General features: G+C 32.2%; 1 long non-coding RNA gene across 1 annotated transcript; it reads left to right on the plus strand.

The window, feature by feature from the left end:
• Nucleotides 1-188: 188 nt before the first annotated feature.
• LOC122576696 lies at nt 189-12,217 on the plus strand. The gene is made up of 3 exons (XR_006319856.1): nt 189-386; nt 754-11,192; nt 11,815-12,217. It is a non-coding gene; the product is annotated as an uncharacterized LOC122576696 (long non-coding RNA).
• The last annotated feature ends 5,933 nt before the right edge of the window (nt 12,218-18,150 follow it).

An 18,150-nucleotide genomic window follows, 5' to 3' on the forward strand; every position in this document is an offset into this window, starting at 1 on the left:
TTCATAATTAGCGATTATTTCCGCACTGTACAACGATCATGATCATTTCGTTACAGGATTTCAAGGTCATCAATATTTTTTTTAAATGGAACCCTATATTTATTTTCTAATATGTTTATATATTGTGAAGACACAAATTCAACGACCTTAATAACCTTAATAATGATCAATCGACAAGTGGTAAAATTAAAAAAGAAATGTAGCGAGGAATTAACTGAAATTAGTTTTATTTCTGTGATTCTGGAAGAGAGATTAGTACGGATATCGTCGGGCGAAATCCTGTCAAAATGTGTACACTGAGAATAAGGACCTCTCGTGGTCAACGGCTGCATTATCAGTACACCTTGTCTCTAGCGCTCTTGGTGGGAGAAACGCACATAGGTTAGGTAAGAGGGGAAATGTGTGATCGTGCAATCCTGACAAGATTTGGGTATACTGTGCGACGAAGAAAGATATATAAATTAGTTCCATTTTTTCACTGCTTCTTTTGCAATCGTATATCATTCTAATTAGATCCTGAACTTTGTTCCTATATTCCATTTAAATATCAAAAGAGATAAATAAACGTTTGCAAATTCTGTTCAGTAAATAAAACCCCTAACGTGATACTTGTTAAATAATTTCAATAATTTACGTGGAGTCAAATAAATTTATTTTTTATTAATATTATTCAGAAAAGATAATAATATTCTTAGATTTAATTTATTATATTATAAGACAGGTTAAACTAATATTATCTTCTGTGTGTTACAGGATTGCTTTTGGTGCAACATCAGGAATCCTCAACCTTTCTGAGAATTTCGAAGGGATTCAGTTACTGTCTTATTGTTACGTTCTATTTAGTTGCCGACGAGAAGGTAGCGTTAACTGACGTTTAATGCAACTGGCAATAAGTTCCACTTTCGGCTAACCTGCTATATGCGGGAATACTGGCACGGGAAAGGATTAAAGTTGTTCGAAAGTAAATTAACAATATGTAATGATTTATTCAAATCTTACTCGATTTCGATATTGACAACTGACTGACAGACTGACAGACATAAAATTCTTCGGTTGACAAAATGATAACTAACTCTTCGAATAGTAATTATTCGGTTGACTTCTTTGAGTCGCTAGATTTATTTATATCTGTCGGAGATGAAAAAACGTCGGGGTCTTTCTTTTGAAAATGTTTGGGAAGATCCCCAACGTTTGTTCAAACTGCCGACTTTGTTTAGCATTTAAATTGTCTTACTATCGTTATAAAAACATAGTTAGATAAGTTTTCGCAAGATATAGCTTTTAGCAGCTTTAACTGCCTTTCACTTCAAATACTGTAAACACGGTCTCAAATAAACGTTTTAAATTATCTTGATTTGAAAGAAATTATCAATTTTACTTTCGCTTTACGGATCGTGCGGGGCGCGGGACGTGACACTTATACTATTTTATTCTTTTAATACTTACCAATACTGACCAATATTTAACAATTTTCTCAAACTCTTCCGTCATTTTGGATAACTTATTCCTTAAACTAATGAGAGTTGGAAAGTATTTAAGGATATGGACAATGGGAGGGTTTTAAATTAACTAGTGATTAAACACTTTGTCCATTTGCAAAATAAGGTCGTTTTATTCAATCGAATGTGCAAGTTTACAACAGTCGTACAACTTTACATACAATTCATAATTTTCTGCATAATAATTTGTGTAACTGAGTAATTTTATTCATAACGTTTCATCGTCATGGTATCGTCGAAGGAAAGTGTTAATTCTTTGTCTTTCAGGTGTTTCTTTTCGATGTGTAAGAATTCAAATTAAAGCTTAATTAAATTTCAAATTATATAGGTAATTATAGATATCTCCGGACAGGGTTACGAATAAATAACTGGTATGTTCACATGTAGGACAACCTTTATTATTTAATACAGTACTAATTATAACATAATACTACGCATTATTACAATATTAGTATTATTATATTGGTTGTAATCTGAGATTTTCTTCTTAATGGTGTTTTTTGCGGCGTGGGTGCGTGCGTGCCGTTGCGTGCATGCGTGTACGCGCGCGCACTTGTGTGTACGTATCTATATATGATAGTTTTCATACAAATAAACAAATAAATACATACGTATGTATAAACTATATACATATACATATACATATACATATTTATTCGTTTATTCGTAATACCCCTACACTTAGTGCATTACATGTACACGTATGTATGTGTTTATATGTATACATATATGATATTTATTATACCCTTGTATTATTACGCGGTACATGAATTCATATCTTATCTCTTATAATCTTATAAATCTAATTCGAATACATATAGTGTATATAGATATATATATAGATATATATTTATATATCATCAGGATGGTATAAATAATATTGTATTTCATAAAAGCACTTTTTGTTGCTTATAATATTATTGTTTTTTTTTCTTCTTTAATTATCGCATCGCTTTTTCCCCCACATATTTCCCCTAACGCTCTTTCTTTCTTTCACTTCGTTTCTTTTTTTTCTTCTACTATACGCGACATCCGTAAAGGAATTTTCTTGCTTTTTTTTTACATTCTTAAAAGAGTTTTACGTCTTTCTTTCTTTCGGCTTTCTTACTAGCTTCGGAAGGAAAACTTAAGACACATTACGAACTACAGATACCGAGAATCTTCTTCTTTTTTTTCTTACATCTTTTTCCTCGTCTTCTCCTTTTTCTTTAAATACTAGACAATCGTTTTCGCGTTGTATGATCGCTCCTTTCTCATCAATCTCTTTCGAATATCGGTCGATATCACGCAAACCCCCGTTCCCGCCCCTGTCCCCACCCTCGCCCGAGATGTAGGTGAGAAATTCCTTTCGTGCAGTTCGCTAGTTCTAGCCGTTGATTTCTTTTTTTGCTTTTTAATTTTTTTGTTATTTTATTCTTCGTTCATTCGCTCGCACGCACACACACACAGACACACACACGTTACAGGCAGACGTGTGTGCGCGCGAGTCCAGCGCTATGCAAGTGTGGTACTTTGGAAGACTATCATATAACTCACAATGTTCTCCTAATCCATGACCATTTATTCTATTGCATTTTTAGAAACGACCGCATGCGTCATAGGGAAAGTTTGTTGCAATCGGACTGCGAATATTTATAGAAATTTGTATTTCTATAAGTAGAACGAAAGGAATCTTGATGAAAGGAACTATAGGCGAAGAATTGTTTCTATTGTGATATTGTTACACCGTAGTGTAATTTGTATCGCAACGATAACGTATCCGGCAGAGACAAGCAAGTTAAGTGACTATAAATAAGCGTGTCTGTTCGATGTTAGGTTGTTGGGACGTTTGAAATATGCGTTTCTCAGACACATTTTGAAAGATTTTCTGAATTTTATGAACTGTCAACTAACTAACTTACCATACGGACGCATGAAAATCCGCAGTCTAATTGCAACGTTTAACACGATAGAGGCGATAAAAGAAGGAAATGCGATAACGTTGTGAAGAGTAAACCTAAACGCTATAGCGGAAAAAAGGAGAAGTGGTAGAGATAAAGAAGCGATAAGAAGATACAAAATGGACGAAATAGATTTGCACAATAGAAGAAGTGATCAAAGAGGTTAGAAGAAAATTGTTTGCTACGTATGACATCCTTCCAGGACACTACACCGGCATAGTAACGAGTACAGAGTGTCCTACAAGGTATGGCATATGCGGCAAATGAAAGATAGGAAATATGGTTTAATCGAAACAAGAAATACGAGCTTATCGATGCCCTTACCTAATCTCTACTATTATTAGTTTACTTTATTTGCTTGCTCTTCCTTTTATCGAATCAGTTTTTAATTTGCAAAATTTTTGCTCCATGTTCGAATGGCCCGGGAGAATTACACGCGTTTTCCAATAAGTTACGCAGTTCTTTCGTTTTATTTTACTTTTTTTTCATTATCTTTTTTCTAGCAATTAATTGTACCGCCATTAAAAAATATCTGATATTTGTCTCTTAATGATTTATAAACTTTAAACCAGAGAATGCTCGTGTCACTTTAGAGTTAGTTTATAGAAATTACGTTCGCATTTTTTTATATCCTTTGGATAGATATTAAACACTTTTTTTTTTGTTCTCTCAAATACATCATACCTTATGAAACACATTTATGCTTTCGCCCTTACCCGCTTCAATAAATATCTCCGTATGTGTTACTCCCTCGCAATCGTCCTCCTCAATTGTTATTTTTTTTTTTATTTATTTTTCTTTTTTGTTTGGCTGGTCCACTAACATTCCTAGAAAAAATACTCTCTGCAGTCCTCTATGTTTATAAGCTAAGATTTTTTTTTTGTTCCTCTATTTTCTGTTTTTGGTTTCCCGTCGTTCTTCTATTTCGTTTTCCTTCGTTCCTTCGTCAAAACTGTCCATTCACTTATCCCTCGTTTTAACTTTATCTTTCCCCGATTTTTAATACTTTTAAGAACACCTTCTCCCCGTTCTCCGTCTTACGTACATATGAAACCTCGCAATAGGTTCGTGCAAGCTACTTGCAACCACTTCAAACAAAGAACGTAACGCGATAACGGTACCTGAATTTTAATCGCTACCGTGCGATCGAATCACATTGATCGTTCGTATTTCCGCGATTTACACACGCGATACTGTGTATGTATATTGACGGTCATTATACATCGATACGGCGATTATACATCGTAATCGAGATACACGCGGTGAAACGTTAACTAACCTCGTACACGATTTGTCGTTCGACTAGTTTGCAAGAAAGCGAAGAGAGAAAAACTTACAACTGATGGTTAGTTTGATTATAATAAGATTACAAATTATCTAGTATCACAAACATCGTTATAGATCGCGAAAATGCCCGTGGATAAACGAATCGAGCCGATTGGAAGGAAATAATCCAATTCGTCAAATGAACTCCTGCTTATACAGGCGGTTCCAGAACCTGCGAGCATAGCTTCACTGGTGGAACACCCTGTATGTATGTTTATACGATATAAACGCGTAGCTTTCTCGTATCGCGAGAGAGGAAGAAGGGAAGGAGGAAACATGAAATACAATATTTCTTCTATCGAGACGTTTTTATCTTGGAATCACACTCGCAGCCTACCCTTCGCGATGATTAATTACAGTTCCATTGCTTGAACGTTTAGATCGATCATTATACGGTAGAACTTCATTTATCTCAAAGAGATTTTAATTAATGCGACTCATTAACTGGACTTTAGCTGCTTGAATTTACTTAGTCGAACGTGAGCTCCTGTTGTGTGAACGGAAAATAACAAGTAGTTGGTGAGCTCTTGGTATTACGTCAACTCCAATTATACGTATAAACTGCTGCTTGTCCTCCAAGTACGAATAAATGGAGTTCCACTGTATATTGATTTGATGAGTGGAGGATCAGTGTTATAAATATAATATGGAATAACCAGAAATGGTTCGATCAACCAAGAAAAGCCAGAGAAGTTGAATCCTATAATACTCGTAAATCATGGATAAAATAATATTTATTTATTACTTGTTGCTTCAATGAAACTTTCCTTTCCTCAATGAAATGTACATTGCCGTTAAAATGTCAAAATCGTATTTGGACATTTGGTTATCTTTCACAAGATGTATTTTAATGATATTGAATTACCATATACATATGTATTTAAAGTTTATACTAGTAAAATTTACGTTTTACAAATTTATATGGAATTCTACAGCATAAAATCTGATCTCTGCTGTCAATATTTTCGTTCATCGCTGTACACGGAAACAGCATATGTTACAGGAATATTATAATTTTCAAAGAGAATCGTATGAATTAAGGGAAACTTGACACAATTAACGAGTAAGTTCCAATCAAATTGTGATAATTAAATAATTTAAGCGGGAATTATGTTTAGTTGTATTCCTGTGATCATTCACGAACCCTGAACCCCTCAACCATCTATTAATACACGAACAATACGAAAGAGAAGTATTTTTTTTTTCTAAAATTCTCTCTTTAATTAAAATTCGAGTAAACGTTTAAGATATGTTAGAAAAAACTATAGAACGTAGATTAATATTCTTCAGTGATAATCAAGATAAAAGGATCATTTTTCGTGTGTTTAATATTTTCAAATAATTTCTGACTTCAGAATAATATTTGAAAGAAAAGAGCGAATAAAGAAATAAAAATAACCTATCGTCGTAATAGTCTTTTGAAGTATCAAATCTTCTTTTTCCTTTTCAAACTCATTGGGATTCGTTGAAATATAAAAGTCGGGCAGTTAAACGAATGATTATTTTTACTCTATTTACCTCTAATCACGATCAGTATAATCGATATTAAAGCGATGATTGGAATCCTTAGACTTTAGAGTTCCGAACAAGCGAATGAAATGAAATTTCAAACAAGTATCAAGTACCCTGTACAATCGTTAGTCGTTAGTTACGTATAGATATTTAACGTTATCTCCAATGATACAGAAAGTCTTCTTTGATTCGTTAGTTTTCGAAAACGAATATATTCGGTAAAATCACGAAACAAACATGAAGGATCTTCGAATTCGAAAAAACAACTCGTAGAATACACAGAATGAAACTGTAACTGTAATAGTTATCAGGGAAAAAGATTGCCCCCCTTGTCGAGAGCTACGAAATTTAACAAGGGACACGATTCTACTAATCGAACTGTGGTTTTCACCTCTTCATCAGAGAAATGCTGTCAAGCAGGAAAGTCTAAAAAAATATTTATATTCGCAGTTTATTATTAATCTGCTCTCAGTCAGTCTCAAATTTTGGAGATGAATTATTACCTCCACGACTATGGAAAAATATAATTGTAAATTCAATGATAAGTTCTTATTGTAAGAGATGCTTTTTCATAGCTAGACTGCGGATTTTTTTGCGTTTATAGGAAATTTGCAAGTGCAAAATTGCACAGAATAAACGTGATATGAAAAAATATGTAAAATGTCCAAAGTATAATACTTTCTATGATATTTAGTAGGTAAAATAATCTTCTACCGAGATTATAATTTTTTAATTGTATTCCCAAAATTGTGAATTTACGTAAAAATCCGCTATCTACTTATAGCCTTTTAATTGTTACGTAGTTTGATAATGACACATGGATAAAAAAATTAAAAAAGACAAATTTTTCATCAACACCTTCGATACGTCAACTGTATGCTTCATAGAAAGAGCGTCTTTTTAGTTAAAAAAATAATGCATTCAGTCGATATTACGGCACTTCCGATAATTTTTCTATTACGTTCTAGTTTGATCTCGCGTGTGATTGTATTTAGAAATCGATAGTTCAACTGAGATACAGTTTTCGTTGAAACAAATTTCACACTCTTCCAAGAAGACGAGAATTTATTCGTTGGAAATAAGTATTATGGTAATTGTACTATTATCATAGCAAACGTATAATATTACTATATTAAAATTGAGTACATACACTGCTGTTCATAAATGTTAAGACATTTACAGAATATCAGATAAATATGGAAAGTTATTATTAAGAAATTATTGATTTTTCATGTTCAATTAATTAATTATGTAACTAATACTATTATATTATTAATCGATGAAACAATAAATGTATTTCTTTCAAGTAAAACTGATCTTGAATTTTAGAGAATTACATGTTTCCTGTCATTATTATTGCTTGTGCATTTCGAGATACCTAACCTCCTAAAATGAACTATTTACGCTAGTTTGATGTCTTTTCGAAATTCCAAGATATCACACGATTTACGTCGATCGTAAATAAAAGTCACGACAAGTAGAAAAAACGTTCGCCGTTTTCTTCTTTTGATTATTATTGTTCCCTGCTATATTGGCACTTGATATATAGTCACAATAAAGAGTGTAAAATCACAGAAGGAAACAAATCGCGGGACAATGCGTTGTGATGAAGATCGTAAGGACGGTTCAACAGTTTGGGAAGAATTGAAATTTATAATGGATTAAGTCGAATCGTGTCCCTTGCCACTCTTTTAATATCTTACTTTGTATTGAAACACACAGAGCAAATATACGTTTCTTTGATATTTTTCCCTCGATGTTGGCAAAGCAAAATCTTCCTTGTTATTTTACGTTCTGATTGTTGCTCAAATGACGCCAAGTTACAATGAATGCTACCCACTTGGAAAAAATATTTAAATAGTATCGATTCTTTATGATTTTTCTAAAGTAAGGCCTAACGGTGTAGGTACAGTGGTCACAGACGCGCACACACTTTCAAATACCGTTTCACAAGCGGTATTTCTCCTCGTTTTCTCCTTTCTTTTTTAAATCGTTAACCGATTATCCTCGAGTATTTCTGCATCGAATAATATTTTAAGTTACCTTCAAGTCACCGACGATCATTTCACAATATTTTCGATAATTTCGACGATGCTTTCATCGATATCGAATTTTTTCGGCACTATATCTAGTCACGCGTTTAAATCATCGATGATAATTTCCCCCAATACATTCATTTCTTTATGTAAGAAGTGATGAAAATGATAAAATATTATTATATCACACTTATAATGTCATGCCTCGTTTAAGTTATACTAAGTTACTAACCTTATATCGTGACTTTATATTGTTAGTACAATATATATATTGAATTCTTAGAGAATTATTATTATATATACTAAAGAATTATTATTAGAGATATATACTATAATAAAGCTACTTGAATTGAAGTAACTTGAGACCACTTTATCAGTGTACTTATTATTTACTTAACTTGAAATATTTCTTTCAAATTTATGTGCTTACACTCATTAGTCAAACAATGGTTAAATGTTATTTTTGTAACTTTCCATTCTTAGACCTTCAGATCCTTCTTTAATGATTTTGATGTTCTCCTAACATAGGACATTATATTAATATAAATTAAGAAAAATCGAAATAGGACAATGATGATGATGACAAACCTATATTCATAAATATGAATTATGATCGATGATTTTAACGTGTGGGTATGTACGCAAGGTTAACTCGCTTAAGCTGTCGATGAAATGATTGTCTGTAATCTAGAGGTAACCTAAATAATATACGCACATAATAGATCGCGTTGTATCGGTGAAAACGCGACTTTTTAGGCTTCGATTTCTAATTCGTCATTCGTGAAGTTGCTTGAAACGTAGCAAGGCTACAACAAAGCTTCGTACCATTTCATCTCTCTCTCTCTCTCGATTCCATTTTAGAATTGTCTCTAATCGATAAATCACATCTCTCGTCTCTTCGATTCGACAGTTTCTCTTAAGAGTATTTCTCTAAATAGAAATCTCTCGTGATCTCTTAAAACTAATCTGCCTGTTTAAATCTTATTCGCCTTATTTTAAGTTTACCGCGTTTTTATACATATTTCTTGTCAATTTTTCATTTTTTTTTTCAACGTAAGTAAATACTCTTGATTTACCATTTACGACATCCCACGATTACAATCTACGGTTCGTTATACTATAACCTATGTTTCATAACTTCCAAGCGCGGTAAATTTCGATTTACGAACGTAATATTTTTTTTCTCAAGAACATCTTTTTGGTGTCCCACCGAATGAAAGTCTCCTTTTACTTTGTTTTCAAGAGCGAGCAAGACTAGAATCTCTTATTAATATCACTGTTTATGTCTAACTAAAGAAAGAAAAGAAAATTTAAAATTAATCGAAGAAAAGGAGGAATAATTATTAAATCTCATATCAAGTTTCTTGATTATATGTACCTTGCTTATTTCTTTTTTATCCATTATCGAAAAGCTTTTAAGAAACACCTCTCAAGGATTTTCGATCAAACGGTGACAATGACGTTACGTCCTACTTTGGAAACATTTTTGTTTTAAAGGATGTAAATAATGAAAATAGTTCATAATTGTACCCGTTTTTGTCGTTCCTAGGCCGTTTTTATACCGGTAATTGGAACATAAGCTGATTTGCATTAATAGAATAAATTTTTGAATCCCAGAAAATAATACTATAAAAAATTTTTTAATATTCCAATGATTAAACAGAAACGATGCCGATTCGCGAAATTCATTGGATCGCAAATAAATAAGAGAAATGAAATGTAAAGATTATTATACATGTACATATGTGATGATAAACTTTGAAAAATTTACACACTAGTAACGAAGCAGCTTTTAATAGTCGCTAGTATCGATTGATATATCGTTTATCGCTAAATCTAGGGATATTCATTTCTTTTATGTTGCACCATTATATGAATGTACAGTATTACTACACTTTCCATTCGTACTTGTGTATTTCATCTTTGCGATTAAGTACACTGACTAAAATACTTTGTTGAAATACTTTTAACGGGAATATAGTTCGACGAAAAGAGAAACATATGCGTAGAGGGCACAAGTATAGTTATTTTTGTCTGCTATACTTCACGTGGCCTGTTTTTCTCCATTTCCTATTGCGCTTTTTTTGAGCAAATAATATCATGTTATAAATTATTCTTGATATTTCCTTTCTTCTCTAAACTATCAAGGAAACGACGAATATTTTCAAGGAACAAAATAAAAGAAGAATGAAAGAGAATATTCGGAGAGACGATGATATGGAACACTCTTAGATACATGTAATACTTCGGAAATCTCGGAAATAAGGTAATTATCGTAAGCGTTCAATTCGATTTTGAACGTTATGGCGACGATAAGTCTTCTCTTATTTCATTTTCCCCGATCTTTCCAAACAAATAGATACGAGACTCACTTTTATAAATACGGAGCCGTTAGATTATCACCAAATAGTTGCACATTATTATACACCGGTTTAGTCTTACACGCGTTCATCTCGACTTTTTCTAATGAAAAAGGACAACTAATGTTTTCTCTGCATTTATAGTCATCAATGCAGATATGTATGTCGATAAAAATGCGCATTCGTAACGTAACCAACAAATGTACAGAAAGTCATTCACATTCGTAATAAATATTTGTTTGATTTAATAAAACTTTTACTCGATTAAGTTTGAGATTTGCCGACTTATTTTCATTGTGCTATTTCTCTGTCATCACAGGACAAGAAACAATATAGACAGCATGCTGAAAACAAGGTTATATAAGGTATCTTTATAAAATTGATTGTCATACAAATATCGCAAGCGATATTACCAAACTTGTGTCACGTTGCTCATTATAAGTTTGTCGGTAAAACACAGGTAAACGTTTGGAGTGTAGCACGAAACAGAAAAATAGGACATGATTAACATTACATTTGGTAAGTAATAGATGTTAATAAAATTATGTGTCATCTGTTTCAGTAATTAAATTATTTACCATTTTCAAAGAAAATTATTAAGAGGCTTTAACGAAAGATGCGTATATCGGAAATATGTAGTAGAAATCTCGATAGCCAAATAAAAATTTTGCGGGACGGTTCACAGTTACATACTGTCTTGTTTCGACATCACATGTTAGCGTTTCGAAATGTTACGTTGATCACGTTATGTTCTTGCTAATTTGCAAAAGGCGAAATTCTTGCTACTTTCCTATTCGATTCGTTACGAAAAATGGGATGATCTCGGAATAAATTGCGTATATGCACGTTCGGAGGGGGGGGATACCTTTTTATGATTTTAACAGATTGTTAGAACACTAAGTTCAAAGTAAATCGTTGAAATAATGTTCTCTACACGATAGCACCACCTGTTCACCCGCTCATCGTAATTTATGTACATACATACAGTGGCTACAAGAAGTATTCATACGTACTTATTTTTAGCCGAAAATTATTTGATTGAATGCGAAACGAAGCATCCTGTTTATTAGATTCTATATTTCAGTTCCATATTTTTATAATCATATGAAATTATTATTAAATGGTACGAAATTTGTTATAGTTGGATATAATTAACACGTTGACTGCCACGACAGCCGTATTCGGATGTCAACAAAGTTTCTGGTCAGGCCACGAAACGCATATTCGGGTGTCGCTTATTTCACTACTTGCGAAGGATCGTCGTAGGTATTTAAAAAGATATTCCATAATAATAAAATTGTTGAGTTGTTATAAAAGTAATACGAAAATGGTTTGTTACAAAAGTAATACGAAAATGTTTATTAAAAAAATTATTTAGCATGTAAAACTTTAAACCATTCTATGCATAGCTGAGGTTAGTCGGGACAATTTGGTCAATAAGTTGTTGTTTTCTTCAAATTCTTTCGTGCCTTTGTTCGGTCCATTCGACGTCTTTTATTTGCATAATATAGTTTGCATGCGCGTGTAATGCTTCTTCCGCAATCATAAGCCTCGTAAAAGCTTTCTTTTTCACTGCTATCTGACTTACTAAGAAATAAGTTTTCAATTTTTCTTTTCGACATTGTAACGAATTAGGGCAGAGATTTCAAGTTATACCGTTCGTTGCTCGGCCAAGATTCAAACTGATTTCGTAGAAAGTGGAGGAATGAGAAACAAATGCGAAGGAATGGAAATAAAAGAAACGAGAGGTAAGACCACCAGATGAGCGACTCGCATTATGAAAATATCGGTGGGAGCACCGAGCAGAAAACGCTTGGTGTACAGCTGCACGCGTGGCCTGACGGAGATTTTTTTGAAAACAGGCGTGGCAGTCAACATGTTAATTGGTGTATAAATGTAATAATGATAAATACAGCGGTATACAAATATTTTTTGCAGTCACTGTATATGTCTTTTGACTAACAAAAACTATTTGTTCGTTAATATATCCATAACGCATAAGAAAATAGATATTTTATAAAAAAGTGATTTTGAAATTGTCGTTCAAAATTTCTAAAAGGAAAAAATACTAGCGATAAAGTAAATTATCGTATAATTCGAAAATACCAAAAATTAAATTAATTCTTCATCGTTAACATTTAGTAGCAGTGGTAATTGATAATTAACCGTATTATTGCTTTATAACAGTATTTACGTAATACATTAACGCACGTTAATTCTACATATAAAGTATGGAGAAAAAACGGATATGTTAGAATTTTGCATGATTTGCTATAAATATCGATATCAACTTTACACAAATATAAATAAATTATCACAACAAATATATCATTAACAGAAAACTCTCTCGAGCTGCTTCAAAAATTAGAATTACATTCGTACCAATTTTAGTACAATTATGTATAAAAAATTGTTCTATATATTTTACAGTAAAATTTTCACGACAAACTGTCATCAATATTTTAATGAATATTTCCTGTTCCATTTATAGTAAAAAAACCATGAATTCTGAGATTTCAATAAATGCTATAAAACTCTTCTTTGTAAGTAAACGTGTTAGCAAATTGATACAATAAAAGGAGCGCAATCGTTGAAGAATTTTTACTTTTTTCTCGCTCACTGAATTGTAATCGTTCTGTTGTAAATTGAATTGGTTTAACGAAAATAGAAGGAGAAGAAAGGATACAGAATGTACAAAGTAACATAACTTTGTTCGAACAAAAATAAACTTGCACGCCGTGTCAATAGTGTATTGACAAAAAGAATAGATTAAACAATAAAATAATGCGATAGAAATAAGGAAACCTGGGCCATTTACTTACGTTTTCTTAATAGACAAGTAAATGATAGAGAGAGTTCCGTATAATGCTGTTTAGACGAATTGTTTAAAATAATTCGCGGTTACCTAGTAAAAAAAATGATTAAACTTTCAGACTGAAAAATGGTCCGGTTCTGCAACTGAAAAAGAATTGCGAAAACGAAGAATGCTGCAAAGAAAATGATAAATTATTGAAAGCCGGTTGAATTTGTATTAGGGAAATTGAAAAAAAAAAGGAAAATGTTCAATTTGATTTTAAATAACTTTATTTCTATTTGTCATTATAGCTATCAGAAAAAGACGAGAGAACACTCATGATCGTTTTAATCACTCGTTATTCGAATTCTCACTCAACGATTACATAATTAAGTAATTACGAAAGCAACCAAGAGATTTTTTTTTCGAAATAAAGAAGAAAAAAGTAAACATCTTAATATAAACATATATTAAATTCATACAATTAATTAATATACATATGCATTTCATATATATATATATATTTTATATATATAACATATATATTAATTAATACAATTAAATTCTACAGTTTCAGATTAAAAATAAATAATAAATGAAAAAGAAAGAAACATATTAATTTATCTCCAGACTTTTCATATACGTGTGATAGTTTTTTAATACCTCCAGAATGAATTAACTAATCCATTAATTAATCAATTAATTAATCAATTAATTAATTAATTCGCTTATCGGTACGATTCTACAATTAATCAATTAATACCTTCGCAGTGATTATCTAAAAATCCTGAAAAAAGCGTACACAATTGGGTTACACATCTTTTTCATTCGGTTAAAAAGAGTCTGTACTTCTAAAGGAAAAAATATAATATTCGATAATGCAGGGTGATCAAAAAATAATGGTGCAAGAGACAATTTTAAGAAATCTTTTGAGTAGAAAATAAGACGATTTTCGGAACTGTCCCCGACGCTCGATGAACGTATGTATAGCATAGGTACTGAACAATACTATAAAAAAGCCGTCGTTAACCCTTAAAAAACGAGGTTCGACTTTAGGCGTGATTTGTCACGCATTTCATCGTCATTAGCATCTAAATTCAAGCTGATTATCCTCACAGTATATGGGTCAGTTTCAAATTTCATTCGGCAATAAGTTCCTTTACCCTCAAAAATCATCAAAGACGCGAAACGATACAATAAATAATAAATGATAACGTCACAATAATAATAATAATAATAATAATAATAATAATAATAATAATAATAATAATAATAATAATAATAATAATAATAATAATAATAATAAAAATAACAACATAAGATAATGCCTAATGTACAATTACTCGGAATAAAATTTAAAAGAAACGAAATCGAAAGCTAAAATGAAATATTCGAGTCGGTGTACTGTGAGTGGCAACGAAGAGAGTTATTTTTTATCATAACGTCTGTCATAATAAAATATTTTACGTTACATTTCGTTAATATTTGGTACAAGTACTTTCACACTGTTATACCTCTATAATATAACGATTATTCGATTATTCGATAGTCCTTAATAAAGCCTTCTTTATATATATATATACATACAAGTGTTACTATCTATCATAGTACGATATATGAAGTCACTAGACTTATTTGTCAAAGAGCAAAAAATGTATGAAAAAAATATGAAAAGAGACCGGGAAACTGAAATGAGAGAATCATGTTATTTTCAACTCAAAAATGTTTCTCAGGTTTTTGCAGCCACGGTACGTTCACAATCTCCAGTTGTAATTAACCGCGCGAAACGTCATAGTCCGACAGCGGTAAAGAAAATCACGATTAAGAATAATATTCCATTATATCTAGGAAGGCCGCAGTTTTCTCTTGTACTACAATCTTTAAAACACCCTGTATGTAGGAAAGTTTATTCTAAGTAATATTATATGTATACATGTGTACGTGTCACGTACGCGTATGAACACATAAGTACGTATGCATACATGCATACCCACGTGGCTGTGCACGTATTTACACATGTACACACCTGGACGAACGTATACATATATGTACGCATACATATATAGGTATATAATACGTGTACGTATACATATTTACATACGATCGCACGCGTACACATATGTGCACATTATTCGTATATACGTGTAGACGTATATAGGGTGTGCAATAAAGCTGAAAGTGCGATATGTAAGATTCCCGGATTCAAATTACGCAAATTTCATTCGAGCTAAAAATTCTGTTATTTTTTTCCAAATAAATCGTATCATCAGTGAATCGGTGAACTGCGGATGCGTGTGCACGTTCTTTTTTCTTTTCAACTTTGATTGCTGTATTATTCCATTCAGTTCAAGATCGATTTTACTTGGAAACAATTTGCCCGCAAATATGATCCGTATGTTTTTTCTAACTAAAAATGGAATTCGTTAGTTAGTACAATAGTACAACGGCCTCTTGTTGTACCTTCCCGAACACCCTGTATAAGAACACGCGTAGTTTACAGAATTTGAAGAATACACTTAAGGCGATAAGGAGGGCAACAAAGAAACAAAATATACTTTCACTTCAACCGTTTCAATGACCAGACTAATCTATGTTTTAAGGCTTTAAGGACCACCGTATTACATAAGGGTGCTTAATATAGGAGGCGCTATAGTGTACAGAACTGTTTTGTCTGATATAAAACAGGCAATTATTTACGTTTACTCTTTTCATGTGCCTATTTATTACTTTCTCCCCCAGACTCAACCGTCTATCATATTTTTTCTTTTTATCACTTATCCCTATTATTTTTAACTTTTTTTTGTCATTTTTCTTTTTTCAGAAAATCGATGTTAACTAAGTGCAGAGATAACGTTTCTCTTCTTCTCCGCCTGTTCTTTCTTACATTTTACGATTCACTTTGAAACCGGGACGATCTTAGAAGCAAAGTGGCATCAATTTCTCAAAATCATCTTATTTTTAGCAGAGGAATTATAACTGCGCTCTTGTACTATCATTTATGTGACACCCTGTACATGTTGAATTGTTATCTTTTTTTTTTTTGTTTTTTCTTCGTTTAACAAGCATATTTAAATACGTACACACGATACGAGAGTGTATCTTCCACAAGAAAAATTATCGTCCTTCATCAGAATCAACACACATACAAAGACGCAGGTAGAAAATGGGATTAGGTTCGTTCAGCGTGCATGAGCGTGAGCGCGAACCTTTTCTCGAGTAGAAAAAGTCGAGGCTTTTGAAAATTCACTTCTCCACACTAACCCGGCGCATTTATTTAAATCCTAACCTTTTATAGTAATGATTCATACCCTAAAACAGCTATATATTCAATATTTATTATCACAACAAATATCTTTCCGTTAGTTTGAGAAAGCTTTTCGCCCTTTGATTCAATTTGTGTGTCGTGTTCATGTGTGTATATGTTTATATGTATGTGTGTTCCTATGTGTATGGGCGTGTGTGCGTGCTATATGGATGTAATGAGTGTACTTAAAACACGCGACATTCAATTATCCTATACATTTTCCACTCTGAATTCTTTCTGGCCTTTTTTCTCTTTCTGGCAAGAAACGAAGGACACACCATTTTCTAGATTATGTGGAACTATTAACTCGTATTGTGAATTTTCACGCGCCCAAAGCACTTTTGTGACATTGTTCGATTAAAATCGAGTAGAAAACCAATCTTTTTTTTTCGATGTTCATCAGACTCTGATATGTGTAACACGACGCTTCTTTGAAAAAATGATGTCCAAAAAAATTAATTCGAAAATTTTAAAAAATATCTCTAACAAACGATGACTCTGTTCGTCGACCGTCAACGTTCAACGATCGTTGTAAGAAAAAAAAGTCAAATATAAAAAGACTAAGAATAGAAGTATACATGTCACGTATTCTTCATCGTGAAGTCGATCAAAATGTATTCTTAAATTAGAATAAAACGAACGAACAAATGAACGAACAAACAAACAAACAATTCGAGGAACATCACCGATCTTGAAACGCTGTTCACAGACTTCCACGCGCTATCGTAGTATCTCGCTATGAATAATTTCTAGTGGAAAACTGAAGAAAAGAAACAGAGAATAGAAGGAAATATAATATTTTTAAAAAGCTTGCGCCCGCATAAACGTATTAGGTTCGCATTGTAATGTTATTGGCGCTAATAACTTGGACGTAAAGAAAAGTTACTAGACGAAGAAAAAGGTACCAGAGAAAATTCATTGGTGAAAAATTCTTGAACAACATTTAAGTAGAAGGTAAACACAAAACTCCGCAGAACCATGTTCAACGTCATTGTCATCGTAAACGTCATTCGTCACTGTAATTGTGATTATACTCCATAACCTCCTACCCCCTCCAACGCATACAATCATTTGGAAATCTTACACTAAGTTTCACCATCAGAGTCGTTAGAATACTACGCTACTTGTGAATATATCTCTCAATACCGTTAGACAATGAAAATCGCAAAATTGTAATAACTAACATTTTATATCTATTATTTCGTACCGTTTCTTCTTGTCATCTCTATTTTTATATTATTGTTATTAGCATTATATCGCATCTTAATGAACATTATGATCATTATTACTGTTAATCCCTAATATTTATTTCATTACTTATTAATTCATTATTGTTAGTTTATTATTAATCTATCTAAAATTAATTAATTTTTCATTAT

Source organism: Bombus pyrosoma, linkage group LG16 (assembly GCF_014825855.1).
Source record: "Bombus pyrosoma isolate SC7728 linkage group LG16, ASM1482585v1, whole genome shotgun sequence".
Taxonomy (NCBI): Eukaryota; Metazoa; Arthropoda; class Insecta; order Hymenoptera; family Apidae; genus Bombus; species Bombus pyrosoma.